This window comes from Lathyrus oleraceus, chromosome 3, assembly GCF_024323335.1.
Source record: "Lathyrus oleraceus cultivar Zhongwan6 chromosome 3, CAAS_Psat_ZW6_1.0, whole genome shotgun sequence".
Taxonomy (NCBI): Eukaryota; Viridiplantae; Streptophyta; class Magnoliopsida; order Fabales; family Fabaceae; genus Lathyrus; species Lathyrus oleraceus.
This window is the reverse complement of record NC_066581.1, coordinates 493,492,949-493,510,371: the sequence shown is the minus strand read 5'-3', so window position 1 is coordinate 493,510,371 and position 17,423 is coordinate 493,492,949.

Here is a 17,423-nt window from a genome sequence, read left to right as displayed (position 1 = left end):
TCGGTGCCCCACATCGCGAATGGCCAAGGAGAATTCATCTAAAGCAGCCCCTATTTTGATTTTTTTTCTTTACGTCCTCAGTACCAAGGTTAATGACTTCCAACTCTTCCTGATGAGGTTGAATGACCGTTTCCTCATATTTCCATAGTCTGGCCAATTCTTTGGGGAGTTCACAATCTTCTTCACTCTCCTCTTCGGCTTGGTAAATGGGATTATCAAAGTCATACTGAGCCATAACAGAATTGCTCTTTAATGGAATCCGCAAGATCAATTCAGCACGAACGATGTTTCATGCTTTATTTTAGAAAAGAGTTCAAGAAAATCACAAAAAAAGAAAAAAAACACTGCCATTTTTATTGTTTCGAAAATGAGAGTAATAAAAATAGAAAGACAGGGAACACAAATTTGATTGCAAAACGTCCTTTATTGATGATAATCATTGAAAATTCAAAACATGATGTGACCCTACAATGAACCACTACGCCTTGGGCAGAGCGTAGGGCTTTCATGCAAAATGCAAAATAAAAGAAAATTACACTGTCTGAAAAGTAACTTGGACTATTTCTTCAGTAGTCCAGTTGTTGATCTTCTCCCCTGGAGCACACGGGCGCACCATATCACAATCACTGTCACTATCTTCCTTGTCTGTTGCGAAGACATCCCCGTGATTCATCAATCCAACACTAGTGAAAGTACACGGCCCTTTCTGATCCTGGACACCCTGCTTTGATGATTGAAAAGGCTGATAACCAATGCCAAACATGTCTTCTTTTACGGGCACATCAATCATCTTGCCCCAGCCTTCCGCGTCACCTGAATGAATGACCTCCAGCGCTTGTTTATAGGACGCAATCGAGGTACCTGGTGTCTTCTGTTCAACAAAAGCCACCTTCTCATTACTGACAGTCTCAAAAGCTTGACATAGCGTTTCATGAATTTCGCCATCCATCTCCACATATTTGAAGGAGGATAAATGGCTCACAAAGATGTCCTCTTCGCCACACACGGTCACAACTTGACCTTCCCACACATATTTTAGCTTTTGGTGGAGAGTCGAAGAAACTGCTCCGGCTCCATGTATCCAGGGACGCCCCAACAGACAACTATATGCTGGTTGGATATTCATCACATAGAAGACAATATTAAACACTTCCGGGCCGATTTTCACAGGCAACGTGACTTCACCACAAACTGATCGCTTGGATCCATCAAAAGCACGGACAACAAGATCACTTGATGTAAGAACAACCCCTTCGACATCAAGCTTACTCAGAGCCTTTTTGGGCAGCACATTCAAAGAAGAACCGGTATCAACCAAAACATGCGACAAAATGGCGCCTTTGCATTCCATCGTGATATGCAGAGCTCTATTGTGATTGCGACCCTCAGGTGCCAAGTCTAGATCCGTGAATCCCAAACCATGTTTCGTGTTAACATTTGCAATAACACCTTCAAGCTGGTTAACAGAAATCTCTTGAGGTACATAAGCCATATTCAACATTTTCAATAGGGCGTTACGGTGTGCCTCGGAACACATCAACAGAGAGAGAATAGAGATTTTTGACGGTGTCTGGTTCAACTGGTCCACGATCTTGTAATCACTCTTTTTGATAATTCTCATAAATTCCTCCACTTCCTTCTCAAAAGAACCCTCAGGCACTTCCTTTCGCACTGGTTCTTCTTCAGCTACAACTTGTTTTTCTTTTGTTCTAGCAAGAGCCTCAGCATTGTTATCCTTCGGAACTTGAGGTGCAAACAAATGACCACTTCTCGTGAATCCTCCGGGTCCTCCCACGTTATCCACAGCCGAACCAACTGTTACTGGAGTCTTATTTGACGAACCAATCGTCACTGGAGAAGAAGCATTGTCATATTGCCACGGAATTGCTCTACTATTCTCATAGAGTCTTCCACTAGAAGCAGGAATGGTGGTAGGAGTACTGATAGTTACTGGAGCATTAATAGTCGCGGGAACACCAACAGTCACCGGAGCAGATATGGTCATGGGCGCAGCTACGGTCACAGGAGTACCAATAGTCAAAGGCGCACCAATAGTTCTTGGAGTACGCACAGAACCTTCTGACAGTGTAAAGTAAATGGTAACAGTCGATACCTCTTCATGGTCTTTCATTACCCGATCAAACTGTAAACAACCTTCATTCATCAATTCCTGGATACCTTCTTTCAATCTCACACAACCGTCTTCATGATTACCACACTCTGCACAATCCTTGTCACATCCCGGGAATATTCCCCCTTTAAGCAGACGTTCCTTCACTACAAGCAACGAAGCCTGAACATCATTAACATTGACTACCAAGTTCAAATTTTCCCCACCTTCCACACTATTCACCCTGGGCCCTCCATGCTGAGGTATAGGATTATTCACCACATTCGGAGAAGGAGCAAAGTTAATCGTCTTGGCGTCAATCAAGTCTTGAACTTTATGGTGAAAAGCCCGACAATTCTCGATGTGGTGCCCCGGCGCACCAGAATGAAAATCACAATGGACATTAGCATCATAACCAGCGGGAATCCTTGTTAATGGAGCCATAGTGCGAAGTTCAACAAACTTTAACCTGAGCAGTTCAGGGAGTAATTCAACATAAGTCATAGGTGGCAGATCAAAATGTCGATCTTATGTTCTTTGTCTTGGCTGGAGTTGGCGTTGCTGTTGTTATTGTGGTTGTCCTCTATGTGGTTGTTGTGGTTGGGTTGCTAGAATAGTCACAGCAGCAGCTTGACGGTATTGTTGTCCTCTGTTTCCATTTCTTTGATTATATATAGCATTTGTCTCACCCTCTCTCCTTCTGGGTGCCCCTGAAAATGGTTTCTTAGCACCTGAAGAACTTGAAGAACCAAGGTCTTGGATTTTTCCCGCTTTGATAAGACTTTCAGTTCTTTCTCCGCAAATCACAACATCCGAAAAACTACCAAATGGGCAACTTCCCATACGATCCATGAATACACCTTGTAGGGTTCCAATGAACATATCAGTCAATTCTCTCTCCAACATCGGAGGTTGTACTCTCGCAGCTAGTTCACGCCACCTTTGGGCGTATTCCTTGAAACTCTCACCAGTCTTTTGAAACAAACTCTGCAACTGGGTTTTGCTCGAAGCCATGTCCATGTTATGCTTGTACTGCCTCAGAAAAGCTTCACCTAACTCTCTCCAGCTTCTGACAGATTATTTTCTCAAGTCCATGTACCAATCCAAAGATGCTCCAGACAAGCTGTCTTGGAAAAAGTACATCCACATTTTTTCATCATCAGTATAAGCAGATATCTTCCGGTAGTAAGCTTGCACATGAGTTCGGGGACAAGAAGTGCCATTGTACTTGTCGAAAGCTGGCGCCTTGAACTTGTACGGGATCCTCAACCCATCAACTAAACCCATGTTACTAACATCAAAGCCCAAAGAATTCTGGCACTCCATGGCGCGAATCTTTTCAGCAAGGGAGTCGACCTTTCTATCTCTCTCTTCCACTTTTCCAAATTCATCATCATCATTGGGAATGGTGAACATATCTTCTTGCTTGTCAACCAAATGAGAAGGATGGTGAACCGGAGCACATGCCGCTCGAGCATTAGCAACCTCCGTAATGATGGGTTGTCCATTGATTCTGATACCACACAATTCGTCACCATTGGCATGGTTGGTAACGGCAGCGTCATTGACAGGGGTCTCCTCTGGCGGACTCTGATCGACAGGGGGAATCACAATTTCTTGTCTCTGGACCAAGGCTCGGAGTTCCTCTTGCCCTTGTACTACCCCTTGCATCATACTCATGAACTAGACCATGTTGGTCCTCATCTCTGCTAGTTCTACTTGAACTTGATCCATGATCCTCTGTTGATTCTGCCTTGTTGCGTAACGGTGCGGACGATACTCAGCAATCCTGCCTGAAACGGGAACCGGAATGAGAAATCCTCCTCAAGAACACCTGTAATGATGCATGAATGATATGTGTATGATGCGCATGCTATTTTTTCTCAGATATGCATATGCGGGTTAACCTTTTTTTTGTGTACTATATTTTTTTGAAAATAAACATGATATGATGCAAAATGACGTGATGCAATGCAGTGGCATGTCAATCAGGGTTGCTATATCCGCTTGAACATCTGTCGGGTTGCACTGTCTAAAGAGAAACCCACTGAGGAATATAATATCGGATCAGTGCTTCGGCATGAATTCGGAACCGGGAACTATAGAACACAAGTGTCAACTTAGAACTCATACTTCAGAACCAACGGTCACCAGCAAGAACCAAACAATAGTCACCAACAGAACAAGTCACCATCAGTACCTGTAAATGATTCATTCCCGCCCCACTCACGGGTGTAATCTAGGCCAGGGTAAGGTCAAGAGAAACGAAGGATAAACAATCCTTTCAAGAATATCATCATATGCACACCAGGTGTATGCAACGATAATACCCCATCAGAATCTGAACTGCCCGTGATACCATGTTCCGCTAAGTGGCGCCATACCACCCACTTCCCATGAATCACTCTATTCCTAGGTGTCCTAAAGTTCACTCATAGCCTGTGTATTGGGCCTTTTACCTCTTGTGGAACATCCCATCCCAACAAACAGAACCACATATATAGCAATGATACGTACATAATGCAATAAAGCAAGTAAATGCTGAAAGTAAATAACTGTACAAAAGCATGAACACCCAATAAACAAATAACCTACAAAATCTAGGAGGGACTCGCTTAGGGAAACCGGGTCCCCAGCAGAGTCGCCAGCTGTCGCAACCTGAAAAATCACAGAAAGCAAAAAAACAACCGGCGAAAAGGACAGAAGAGTCGCCACCGTGCGTTATTTATCCCAAAGGAGGGAAAGGAAACGCTCGAAGTAAACCTGGAAAAAGGAAAGGAAAAGACAAGGTCTCGCAACCAAATCTTGGGTTCGGGAGTCAATTATGCGAAGGGAAGGTATTAGCACCCCTACGCATCCGTAGTACTCTACGGGATCCACTCTTGTAGTTCTTGTCTAAAGGGTGTGGGTTTATCTAATGTATTATTTACTAAAAAAGGGATCAAAAGAAAATGACTCGCATGGATGTCACATCCACTGCATACGTATCTCATATGAATATGAGAATCAGAGTCTTCGTAGCTCGGCTACCTATGGGTTAATGGGAAGTGTGCTAGCTAAGACATCGCGTCTTATGCCTACGTATCTCATCTGGAATGAGAATCGGAGCAAGTCGTAGTTCGGCTAACTACGGGGTAAGGGTTGTGTTTTGGGGTGAACGGCGTTACTATGCAATCTACCGGATGCTCGACCTTTGGAGACTTACTCGCCTATAGTAGAAGGAGTTAATGTGTTCTTAGGAGAAGAAAAATCAATGGGTTTGTTTGTGTTGTAGGAACGCTCATGCAAAAAGGAAGTCCTAGACGAAGGAACAATGCTACCTTAATTGTCATGCAAACGGGAGACTATACGAAGCCTGGAAATCCTATGGGTAAGACGATCACACCCTACAAAAGTAAATAAACAAGAGAAAACATTGCCTCCTATCGAGGTCTTCCAGCTAAGAAAATGGTAAAATGCGGGAAAGAGGTAAAAGTACCACACGGATAAAGATCCGAAGTAACAGCGGTTGACGAAGCAAGAAACCCGGAGATCTCTCAAGCTAACACCATCAAAGAAAACGGGTCAGTACAGGTAATCAGAATAGATCTCCCGGTGGTATCCCACAAATAAAGTGGATCACCAAGCCATCTCTGCAGGAGTCATGTGAGCCCTCACAAAAAACTTAACAAACAGGTTAGAGTAACAAACAGGGTAATCAAGAGAAAACAATGCCATGACAAATGCGAACAGATTAGAGCAAACAGAAAAAGCAAATACTATCACGCTCGCTACTGCCTCGCCTAGCGAAGGCTTAGCGAGGCTTCGCTACCAGCTCGCCTAGCGAGGCGGCTAGCGAATGCCTGCGGGTTTTGGGTTCTTCATTGATAGCAATCCGATCTCGGTAACCCCAAACCCTATGGTATCAATCTCAGAAACGAAACGATTAAACATTCAAGGCATTGTTTTTACACATTCATGCATATACAAATTCGTGGGCAAAACCTCACGACAATACCTCATACATTCAGAGTATTCAAATTAAAAGCATAAGGTAATGGGAATAAAGGCAAACCTGATCGGAGAGATCGATTAAGATCGAATGGCACGGCTGGGTTTGCAAAGCACTCCCAGGGTTTGCGTGAGATGGAGGCGGCAAAGTGTGCGAGTCAGAATGAACCTTTCAGAGCTGTCTAGAGGCTGCTGCAGAGTAGTTCCTAGGTCTCCTTCTCTCAAGCTTTTTCTCCAGTGAAACTCCAGGGTCTTTTCTCTACTGAAACTTTAGTATTTATAGACTGATATTGGTGACTTGTGGGCTCAAAATAGGTCATCTCAAGCCCGAAACTCTCTGTTATTTTCTGAAAACGCGTGCCCTTCGCCTAGCAAAGGATTTGCTCGCCTAGCGAGCATGACAGGTCACTTCGCTAAGCGAAGCATTCTGCTCGCCTAGCGAGCATGACAGGTCAGGCTTTGCTTTTTGCTCCTTCCAGCTTAGTGTTCTGAATGAAAAATAGGCCCCATTTGAACTTGTTGGTAGTAACTCAAATCCTTTCCTTGCGTTGACTGATCGCCCAGATAGAACCCACAAAGTGTCTTGGATGATGTTCAAGCTTCTCGGACCTGATTCTGATTGACATGATGAAATGCAATATGAAATGTTAAATGACCTAAAAATGAATGCATGAATGAGGGGGGGGGCAAATTTGAGGTGCTACACTCATCACAAAAGCTAAGATTGTTGCAGGAAGTGATGTTAGCCACAATATGATCAAACTGATCCACCATAACATCATGATCTACATATGCTTGCTCCAACACTTTTTGTAGTGCTTCTCTGTGCGCTTTAGAGTTCATGAGCAGAGACAACACTGAAATCTTGGAGGGAGTCTGGAGCAGCTGCTCCACCACATTAAATTCGCTATTCTTGGTTAAACTGAGTACCTCATCATCATCGTTAGGCTTCAAACTGCTGGATTCACCAAACTGACATCTTGGCGCACTAACCAGATTCACCACAGGCATTTCTACCTTACTGACATCCTCTACATCCTTCGGGAAAATAGGCCCAAAAACTCGACCACTACGGGTCATCTTCGTCACATCAACAATGTTCACAACAGAACTGGTCGTAGGCAACAGAACCTCTTCACCATTTTCTAACATAGTAGCATTATACTAGTACGAAACAGCTCTATCGGATGCATATGGGACTGGACCCGCTAACCATATTACTGACGGCAATACCGATTTGTTAATGTAGTTACTGTTGTTGCTATCAAATTGAATTACCACTCTTTCTGGGGTCTTGAATATAGGAACTATAACATTCATATCATCACCGAAGTAACGGGATCGGAAAATATGTATCATACCTTCATCCATCAACCTTTGGATGCCCCTCTTCACAATCATACAACCTCGAGGATTAACAATGCAAATTGCACAACCATCACGGTCATGCTCACAATCGCTTACCAAACAAATATCCTTATGGATCCTTACCAAGGACCTCCTAATGAAACGGACATCATATATCTTGAATTCCTCGGGACACCCGTCCACCAAATTAACAAAAGGATTACCATGAGCAGGTAGTGGGTTTGCTTTGACATTCAGCGCACGGTCCTTAAAGGACACCATCCCAATTTTGACCAACTTCTGGACTCCATACTTCAGCAGGTAGCAATTATCGATATCATGACCGGGAGCTCCTTGGTGAAAGGCACAACGGAGTTCCGGTTTATACCACCACGGAAGTGGTTCTGGAATCTATGGAGGATTTCTTGGTTGTAAAAGGTTCTTGAGAACCAACGATGGATACAATTCAACATAAGTCATAGGAATAGGGTCAAAAGAGACCTTCTTCCTCTCAAAGCTGTTGATTATTGTTATTGTTGTTGTTGTAGTTGTTTGTTCTTTGTTGTGGTTGTTGTTAATATTGTTGTTGAACTCGCATTGATTGATTGTTGGAAAATACTGGAATAACATATGAAACATGATGATGGTGTTGACGGGGTTGTGGACTTCTTTTAACATGAGGCCTTCTCTGCCTCCCAACTGATACTACATTAGTCTCGCCTTCTTTCTTTCTAGGGAAACTCTTACCATTCCTCTTGCTTGAAAACACCTCCTCTTTAGACAACTGTCCCTCTCGGACACCCTTTTTTAATCTCATCCCCATATTTACCATTTTGGTAAAGTCACCGGGGGCACTAGCAATCATCCGCTCATAGTAAAATAGGCTCAAGGTCTTGAGAAAAATCTTGGTCATCTCCTTTTCTTCCAAAGGAGGGTTGATCTGAGCCGCAAACTCCCTCCACCTCTGGACATGCTCTTTGAACGCCTCCTTATCCTTTTGAGATATCGACCTCAACTGGACCCTATCCAGCGCCATATCCATATTATATTTGTACTGCTTCACAAATGCTTCAGCCAAATCATTAAACGTGCAGACACTCGCACTATCCAAACCCATGTACCACCTCAGAGCAGCACCAGTCAGACTGTCTTGAAAGTAATGAATCAGTTACTGATCATTATCGGTTTGCATTGACATCTTTCTAGCATACATGACGAGATGGCTGAGTGGGCAAGTAGTCCCCTTATACTTTTCAAAGCCAGGGACTTTGAACTTCATCGGGATTTTAACATTGTGAACCAAGCACAGTTCCATAACACTCTTAACAAACAAATTTTTTCCCCTCAAGGTCTTCAATTCCTTTCGCATCTCAAGGAATTGGTCTTTCATTTCATCCAAGTTTTCATAAAAATACGGACCCTCAAACGGCTCGGAATGATAGATGGTGTCCTTAACACGGGGCAGAGTATGAATAACTGATGGTGGCACAGACATAATCGGGCTAGATGTCGGCATGGAAGCAAAAGTAGTCACAAAACCCTCAGGCACAAAGTTGGGTGGCATTCCCCACGGGAATTCGGCAGGCATAGCAGGAGCAAAATGAGTGGCAGCAGCAGGAATGGTTGAAGTAAAAATCTTCGAAATGACCATCCTCTGAGGAGGAGGACTTGCAGGCATTGGAGAAGATTGACTTTGAGTAGCTAACACTGACTCCATCATGGCAGTCAGACGAGCAATTTCATCCTTTGGTTCTTTGTTCTCTTGTTCCAAGTGTTCCATAATTCTCGGATGATTGGCGAGGGTATTGTAACGATGAGTCAACTTGGCTTCACTGCAGGTTCTGATGGCCACGATCTTGCTCTCAATTGTGCTTGATCTTGCTTTTGATGCTTGATAGAGTGGAAATAAATCAAAGAAGAAGTAGGACTCTTGGAGTTTTGAATCTCAAAATAGTGGAGATTCAAACTCGATTTCCAATGGAAATCCTTAAGGTTATCCTTTAAATGAGAGGGTTTAGGGCTGGAGATTCAAAGCTGGCGCGCAAGGGTCAAAATTGGGTTCAAAATATAATTGATGCCAATCATATCAATTCCCCAGCAGAGTCGCCACTTAATTTCTCTAGCGGTAAATTCATGATCATTAAGCTATGGAGAAACTTAACATCAATAAAACCAGAGTTGTCACCGCGCTTTTATTGTTTCCATGGGAAAAGGGGAAAGTACGAACAAAACCAAAAGATAAGAATTTTTCAAATCAAAACTAATAAAATGCCAGAGATTACAGGTAAGGGGGTTGGTTACACGAAGGGAATGTGTTAGCACCCAAATTGTCCTAGGTACTCCTAGGGAACCCTTTCTTGTGTGCATATGTGTTTGGTATAAATGATGTTTGCAATAAATAGACTGTGAGGATGAGATAAGAATTCATTAATTATATTTTTGTGTTTGACAAGACCTTCGTACTTATGCCTACGTACCAACATAAAAATGAGGGATCAAAACCTCGTAGTTTGTGGTATCGATCCCAAAGTGAGTGAGTTACTTTTAACAAAACTTTAAGTTTAAGAAAGGCACAAAGGGCCTAAAAAGGTTTGAATGAGTGTTAGTTCATTTTTATATTTTGAAATTTTAAGTCAAATATGATTCAGTTCATTTACAAGTTTGATTAAGAAAGAGAGTTTAAAAAAATGCAATTGCATAAGGCTAAAGTTTCTAATTTTCAATAAAGTCTAAGTGTAGAAATCACAAGCAAAGAAGATTTTAAAAGGAGAGAGAGATTTGAAATTAAATAAATGGGAAGGAGATGAAGAGACTAATCCTAAGCAAAAATTTAAAACTTGAGAGTTGAAAAGATCTGACTAATGGGATGCAATCCAATAGACAAGAATGTCATATAGAAACCCAATTTTCCCTTGGACATTAGAATCAAGCAATATCAATACACAAATAGCAAGGTGAAGAGAAAGACATCAAATAAATATAGCCATATTGTAGCACCTCAAATTTGCACCTCCCATTTTGTACATTCATTTTTCATTTTAAGTCATTAGCATTGCATTGTCCACTGCATAGCATTGCATTGTCCATTGCCTAGTGCAAGTCCTCAGTCAAGACTGGTCAGGAGACCCAGTTGTGCAAGCAAGCAAGTGCATTTCCTATTGAAGCAAAGCCCTAGGGTTGGTTCAAGGAGTTCATATGACTTAGGGATCATTTTGAAGTGGTTTGGCCAAGGATTGGATGTTCAGAGGTCATCAGTCAAGATGCAATTCATCTGAAACCCTAGAAAGTCAACCAAAGTCAAATGTGCATGCAATCATGGATTTGAAGGTGGGAGATGGTTAGAGAGGCCTCATTCATGTCCATACAAGTCTCATTTGACATTTCAAACATCAACATGGAAGAATTTGAGGTCAGATGAAAAGTTTCCAAAAATAGTAAGTGACCTGTAATTTGAAATTGCCAAAAATGGAAAGGTTTTCTCCTCAAGTTTACATCATTAAGTAAGCTTCAAATGAAATTTTGTCCAACATGAAAGTTGAAGATCTTGCTCTCACCTTTCCAAAAAGTCCAAGAACATGAATTTCTCATGTATGGTTGAGAAGATATGGATCAATCATGGCCAAGTCAATTTGAACTTCAAAAGTGCATAATTTTCACACCATAAGTCCAAATGGAGTGGTTCTTTTTGCAACATTCTTGTTTTGACATGTACTATCCAATTCATGCATCATAAGCCCTGCATTTTGATCACAAGAATATTTGACTTTCCATTTGAATTTTGGGGGGAAAAGTCAAATTCAAAAATCATGCATTGTATTCATTTGTTACCACTTGCATTTGGTCCAAAAGAGCATTTGAAGTGATTTTCCCATGCATATCGTGTACTGTTGCATTGCCATAGCATACATGAGGTGAATTGGACAATTTGCACTTACGCCTTGGATTTCACTAATTACTTTGGCATTGCTTAATCATGATTAGCATGCATCATTAACAGAACATATATATAGCATAATCATAACAGAAACTTCAGGAGCACTGCATAATTTCCAGATCTGAAACTTTTTCTTCATTGTGCTCTCAAACTTTTTCTTGAATATTCATCAAAATTTTGCACAAACCTTGCCTTGTTCTTGATCAATCCTTGATCCACAAGCATAGTTGGACATTTTGGAAGCAAGATCCATCCATTTTCGAGCTAATTTGGAACTATTGAAAGTTACATCCATTAATGGCAATTGAAGATTTGAGCAACATCAAGCACGATTGAACATCAATTCTTCATCCATTCATTCACATGAGCATTGGAGATCATCTGTTTTTGCTTTCCAGGACTTAAAACAACCAATTCCAGTTCTGTATTCTCTTGAAGGTCAGAATTCGACTTTCCTAATTCTTGAAATTGTGATATGCATGTGATAGATCTTTCAACACTGAGTGCATTGAGGTTTGAATCATCAATTTCCATGGAGAAATGAGGTAGTTATGTTGAATCTAAGTTTGACATTTGAATGTTCTCTTGCTCGATCCATGCATGTTAATGAGAGTTAGGTCAAATTGAGCTTAGATTAGTGATGTACATTAGAAGATCTGTCCAATGGTGTGATTGTTTTGAATTTCTGGATGATTTTTTTCTTGAGCTCAAGAACACATATGAAGGTTGATGAACACCTAGGGTTTTATGTTTCCAGATCGTATTTGATCTTCATGAGCGCGCTGTGCATGTGTTTTTGTGTTTCTCTCCATGTACTGGACCACGTGGTGATTACTTGGCATTTTGGTTGGATACGAATGATTCTCATGGCCACATGTACTTAATGAAACGGTGCGTTTCATGATGAAATGCGCCACTTTCAAATATATACACAGTTCGATTCCCAGTGTTAGCACATTTCCAAATGCCATTGCCTTTTTATCCATATTATTCCATTCATTCATGTATGCTTGTTCATGTGTTATTTTATTTTTCCATTCATTTCAAAAAATCATAACTCATTGATGGATGATCCAAATGACCTGGGATTTTTTGCATGTGGTTCCTCATGATGTCTAATATTTTATGAGATTTTTTCCAGAATTTGTGCACGGTTGGAATTTAATTTTGCCTAGGGAATATTCACATGTGTGCTATCTTGTACCTTCCTTGCCATATGCTTTGTGAAATGATGAGATTTTATCCAATGCTCTTGAAACTTTGCATGCTTAAACTAGACATCTTTAGGGACATTTTGGTGTTAAGTTTGCATTTTTCTCATTTCTGGTTGTTGAGATATGATCTGGTTAATGTAGGTGTGACAATGTGTGTCACACCATTGCTTGCTCAACTTGTTGATTTTATTTTCCATGCCAAATAAATGCCAAATGATGTGATTTTTTGCATGATGCTTCTTCTGGATGTTAGGATTGATCATGAATTTTTGGATTGATTTCTGATTTGTTTGGTATTTTTCTTGCTGGATGACCATTTGTGGACTTTTTGATAGTCATGAACTTCAATGATTTGTGAAATGCTTGATGTTTATCATATGAACTTGAAATTTTGTACGTTGTTTCTAGACACTTTGAAGTTTATTGTGGCTTTGGTTTGAGACATTTATCCTTTGTTAATTCTGTTTTAGGCTTGTGTGAAGTTGATGTAGCATTTTGTGCCCTAATTGAGCTTGTTTGTGCTTACCTTGCCTTATGGAATTTATTTGCCATGCTTAGACTTGTCCAAATGCCTTGATTATTGGTATGTTGATCATGTGATGTGTGCTGTTTAGCCATGATTTTTCTTGAGATTTATTGAATCATTTTTGAGTTGATGTGGATTGGTTCATTCTGTTTGCTTCAATGAGCTTTCAACTTGCATGCTTTGCCTTATTTGATTTGTGAAATGAACTTGGTTGATGCTATTGATATGAGACCACTTGGATATTGTTCCTAATTGATTAAGCTTGATTCATGCCAATTTTCATGTTCTGTTTTGGATTATTTCTCCCACTTTGACCCTAGGCCTTGTCCTAGTGGTTTGTGCTTATGTTTGAGCTTTGTTTTCAGGACAAGAAGCATATGGCCTTGAGGAATTGATTCATTGGCTTGAATTGCCTATTTGGTTGATGTTGATTAACATTGAGTTGTTTTGTAGGTGATTTAGCTTATTTGAGTTGAGCTTGTGCCTTGCTTGTTTGACTATGTCTGTTGACCATTGGTTATTAACTGTCTGTTTGACTTTTTGAGTTGAATACTGATTGAGTTGGATTGTTTTCAGGTACATTAGTTGCTTTAGTTCATTGTGAACTTGCTTTTGCTTTGCTTGATAGCTTAAGCATTGAGGTATAACTTCTCTGACTTCATGTAGTCTGGAAGACCTGTCCTGTTACTTGGGCAGGCACCTGTCTGAAGTCCTCCTTAAGAGGCAATGCTTGTGTTTGTTTATCTTTGTGCCAAGAAGGGAAAGACCTCTAAGAGGCAATTGGCAGATAAAAGAGATGTGCAATCCATCTCCTGCTATTCAGTTGAGTCATCCCTTTGCTCACACACCTTGTGTTAATGCATTGTGGATATTAACCCAAGATCTTTGTTGAGTCAGTCATATGTGGAGAAGAGTTCAAACTTTCTGAACTCCCACACTTTCATTTGTCTGAAGCTCTCCCAGGCCAGGGATAAGAGCTGTGAGGCACACCCCTCACTTCCCATTTCATCTGCTTCACCCTAACTCTCAATGTTAGGGTTAAGAGCTAACATCACCCGATTCCAGTTGGCTTGTGTTTCACAGCCTAACCTTGTGTGAGCCCACTTTGTTTGTATATAGTGTGTGCTATTTGTGTGATTGTTTGCTTTGCCTGTGCTGTTTAGGATAGCTTGCTCCATGTGCAAGTTAGCTAGAAACCTTAACTTAGGGATGATATGCATGATAACTTCTAGGCTCGAGTCGTAGTCTCCCTAGTTGTGTCTCCCTTTGTATCTGGTTAGGCTAGTCCTTTGTCCCTGCGTAGGGGAACTACGTCGCCCTGATCCTCATACCAGATGAGGAACGTAGGCAGGAGATGAGCTGATCTCTCCGGGCGCCCTTTTTGTTTTGTCTTGTGTGTGTTAGGAGATGGATGTAAGACCAGCGATTGGCATTCTGTATCCTCTTGTTGTGTGCTTGGAGTCCGATGTAAGTCCAGCGATTGGCATTTGGTTTCCAGTGTGTGTTTGTTTGGTTCGGAGTCTGATGTAAGTCTAGCAATTAGCATTCGGTTTCCATGTCTGCCTATTTTGTGTGGAGTTTGACGTAAGTCCAGCGATTGGCAGTCGATTTCCTGTGTGGTTTTGTTTGGCGTGCGTTAGCCGAGCTACGAGTGCTCTGATTCTTCTCTAGTCCGAGAAGATACGTATGCATGGGATGCGACATCCTAGCGAGCACGTTTCCCCGGTCCCGAACTACGTCGACTCTGATGTTTGTGCCTGACAGACTACGTAGGCCCAGGATGCGATATCCTGCCGAGTTAGTTTCTTTTGTTTTCTGTGTCTCTTTCAGCCAGTGTTTGATGTTTGTGAGCAGTTTTTAGCAACCTTTATCCTTCCTTTTCTGCGTGGATCCCGTCGAGTACGACGGATGCGTAGGGGTGCTAATACCTTCCCTTCGCATAACCGACTCTCGATCCCATCTCTCTTTGGTCGCGAGACCATGTCTTTCCCAGGTTTACTTCGAGCGTTTCCTTTCCCTCCTTTGGGATAAATAACGCACGGTGGCGGCTCTGTTGTTCTATTTTCCCGCCGGTTTTTTCGCGTAATGCGACACATATCCAAGCTAGCAACTCCATGATCTTCCATGTATCAGATGAACTACTCATTTATTGGCTCAGAATAACACATCAGGCACATGTTCAAAGTAACAGCTTCATCAAGACCATGTAGCAGATGAAATCAAAAGGATCTTCATTATTTGCATCAGATGAAAATTTACGTCACAGGTACTTGGTTTCATGAAAGTTGGCATTGGCCAAGTCCTTTTGCATAGGAAGTGTTGCCTAATTCTAAGTCCAATGTCTCAGATCAAACCCAACAGTCCACACAAATGTCTTTTAAGGTTTTTGTTGTTATTGTGTACATTAAGGTCAAAAGACCACAAACTCAAACAAGTATATATACAATCACAATATAATCACAAAGTATGGCTCAAGTGAGCAAAGTGAAAATGGCATTAAAATAAACAAGTTAAATGGTATGAATAAAGGCAAATGAATAAAGACTTATATTTAAAGTGCATAAAAGTAAATGACTTGAAATTAAATGTTAGTTGCTAGTTGATTAGAAGTTAGTATTGCTTTTGCTTTAATGTTTTATGTCATTCTTTGGAGAATACTGAACCCACTATTCACAAGCATGGATCCTTGAACTAAGACATCTTCCGAAGGAAGGAAAAAAGGTTAAATTTCCACACAATACCTTGAAAGAGGGGAGACTTACAATCTCACTTACTAGAATGCTATGCCTTTTTTGTGTCAAAATTTAGCGCTATATTAAGCAATCGTAATTTGGCTTATGTAGAAGTCACAACTATTTGAGGCCGAGCAATAAAATTTTGATGTTAATGCATGTTAGAGACATGGTATAATGAACCATGATCCTAAAACATACCACACACAAAAAGAAATGGCAAAATGGTGGACCTAATCTGATTCATACTTATGTTGATTTTGCAGTCAACTAGCCTTAGGATATAGAGATATCATAGATCAATGAAATGGATGGGGGATAGAGTGGGATTGAGATGAAGAGGGGGGGTGGGAAATGAAATCAACACAAATTGCTCAAAGGAGGACTTTTATCAAATTAAAATCATTCATTCATTTTGGGAGATGAAATGAATATTTCATCAATCCCCTAAATCCAATGATTTTAACTCAACAAAATCAAATCAACCTTGACCAAGGCCCAACAACAAAAGTCAAACTCAACAAGTCAATACAAGTAGCTAAACATAATTTATTTGCAATTAAACAATTAAAAATCAATTAAAAATGCATTAAATTAAATTATGAATGGTTAAAACCCTAAAACCTTATCAAAACACCAAATAAATGGCCATGCGATTTATCATAGGTCGAAAAATGTCAAAGGACCTTGGAGAAACACTTTCATTATTTTTGGAAACTTAAAACTATTTTTAAATAATTAAAAATATGCACAAAAACAATTAAATGATGAAAAATATTAATAATGATCCAAAAATTAATTTTAATTCAGAAAATGAAAGAGGATTTTTTTTAAAATTTTTTGGTGAAAGTCCCATATTTTTTGGATCAATATTAAAATTAATATGAATTAATGAAAAAAAAGCAATTAAACTAAAAATCAGAAAATGCAAAAATACGTGGACCACTTGATCTGCCTCATTGATTGAGGTGGCAGATCAAGTGGATCAAAACGCGCGTTCCATGATGTTCCCTGGTTAATGTGCCACACGCGTGGTAATCAGATTGGACGTTCAAGATTAAAACAAAATAAGAGGATCATGTGGTTCTGAAGTGTACCAACACACCACCGGAGCCAGAGCTTCGGTCTTCTTCTCCGATCGATCTCACCGGACTGGTCCACCCTCAACCATCACCAAAATAAAAAGCAGGACATGATTTTATAGTAAAAATGTTGAAGAGCTCGAATCTGGCCTCAATTTCATCTAACTCCAAGTATATTGAAAGATACAGGGAGTTGAATTTTGAAGATCATGATCTGAGTTGCTTCGATTTGACCTCAAAGCAACTCAATCTTGTTGCCTACATTGGTAGGAGCTCAGACAACCAAAAATCGAGAATATTTATGGAGAATTGAGTGAGAATCGAAGAGATGAAAATTTGAGAAATTCACCTTCACTGCAGGTTCAGATGGCCATGATCTTGCTCTCAATTATGCTTGATCTTGCTTCTGATGCTTGATAGAGTGGAAATGAATCAAAGAAGAAGCAGGACTCTTGCAGTTTTGAATCTCAAAATAGTGGAGATTCAAA